We start from the raw sequence: 2,150 nt of genomic DNA, 5'->3' as shown, positions 1-2,150 counted from the left end.
TGGTTTTTCTTTTTAGAAAAAAAAATTAGTTTTTAAAAATCCCCCCTCTTCGGTATCGAAGGGCGTTAAGTTTGTTTTTTTTTTAAAGGAACTCCCCCCTATTTAGTAAAAGAAGGCCAATATAAACATACTTTTATAGTTTGGACAAAACCTTGATTTTTTCTTGATTAAAGCGTGATGAATCAAGAAAACATGAATAGAGATTGATGCCACTTTTTTACGGTAGTGTAAAATAATGTTAAGCAAAAACAAGTATATATTTTAGATCGCACGAGGGGGGAAAAATCAATGAAGATGAGACTCAAGAACTGAGACTACTAAGATTGAGCATCCACTAAGACAATTTAAAATCATATGAGAAGAAAGATATCTAACACTTTATAACTTTCTATCTAAGATCGTTGGAATACCTTCTAGCTTATTAGTTACTACTCGAGGTATTGAAACTAATTTAAGTTCAATAGGAGTACACTACAAGAAAGTATAGAAATCGCAACAATTTTTTTTATATTTGGCAACAACTTAGTTTTATTATTGGAAAATGATTTTTTTGTTACCAAAGAATTTAATTTTATTGCCATAGTATTAATTATTGTTGCAAAAAGTACTTTTGGCAACAAAAAAAATGTTGCACTTGCCATTGTAATTGAAATATGTTAGAAGGAAAAGTTCATGTAACAAAATATTTTTTTTGTTGCCAAAAGTACTTTTTGCAACAATAATCAATCTATAGCAACAACAAAAAAAATTATTGCCAAATATAATTTTTCTTGTAGTGGTAATATAATATGTTTTAGAGTTGGAATTTTAGTGTTAATTATGTTGCTTAAAACCTGTAGTCATTTTCACCATCTCAAACCCAAGGCGAAAATTTTAATATTTTATTGTATGTAAATTTAATATATAAAATATATTTTACGTGTATACACTTATTCGGTTCGGTTTTTTTTAATTTTTTTTTATAAAATTAAAAATCAACCTAATTATTCGGTACTGTTATAAATTTAAATAAAAATCGTCGATTTTATTAAAAGAAACCTAAAAATCTATTCGATACAATACGATTCGATCGGTTAAGTCGATTTTTTAAAAATCATTGACACCCTAGGCCACGTTCAGCCTCTACTTAGCATCCATTTGGTGGATAGCATGCTAGTGGTTGCAATTTGCAAACTAGCTAGACGGTGATAACGTACAACTTAACTACTGTGGAAAAAGAAAACTAAAAATATTCAAAAGGGAAAAGGGTCGAAAATGCGTTAAAAAAAGAGAGGCTAAAAATATCATTCAAACTTTTTTTGGGTCAAAAATACGCCTCGTCCTTAAAGTTATCAAATATACCCGCCTTGACGAAATTATCCCAAAATAACCCAAATTCGTTATTTAAACCCGCTCATCATCCCAGTAAACCCGACCCCGATCAAATAATAACAGCAAGATAAGATCTCCTTATTCCCCAATTCTCTCAAGAAACTTCATACTACGTATTGGGGGAATAAGGGGGATCTTATAGGTTATTATTTAGTTGATCGGGTTTAAATGATGGAAGCGGAACAAGAATGATTTCGGGTTATTTTAGGCGGATAATTCCGTCAATCTGAGGTATATTTGAAAACTTTAAGATGGGAGGGTATTTTGACCCAAAATAAGTTCGAGTGATATTTTTAGCCCTTTTTCCAAAGTAAAGGGATATTTTTGACCCTTTTCCCTATTCAAAAACCAAGTATTGAGAAATTACAAGAAGCATTATGCTGAAAATATCCTCTCTACCCGTCACATCATGCTGGCGTATGGTTGTTGTTGTTATGCTGAAATAAATTTATTATATTGTAGAAAATATATATATACTCCCTCAGTTTTAAAAAGATTATCCTTTTTTTTTTTTTAGTCTGTTTCAGAAAGACTATTCTTTTTCTATATTTAGAAATAATTTAAGGCTTATTTTGAACCACACATTTTAAAAATCTTTTTTTATTTTTTAAATTTTGTGTCAAGTTAAAAAAGAATAATTTTTTTGGGACGGATGGAGTAATACGATACATGTATTCCTCCGTATCTTATGATATTCTTCAAGATATTTCCTATGATATTCACATTTTTTTTTATCGTGAATATAATTTTAGTAGTCAGGATCTGTCTACAAACCGATT

The sequence above is a fragment of the Lycium ferocissimum genome, chromosome 5 (genome assembly GCF_029784015.1).
Source record: "Lycium ferocissimum isolate CSIRO_LF1 chromosome 5, AGI_CSIRO_Lferr_CH_V1, whole genome shotgun sequence".
NCBI lineage: Eukaryota > Viridiplantae > Streptophyta > Magnoliopsida > Solanales > Solanaceae > Lycium > Lycium ferocissimum.
Note: the sequence above shows the minus strand (reverse complement) of the source record.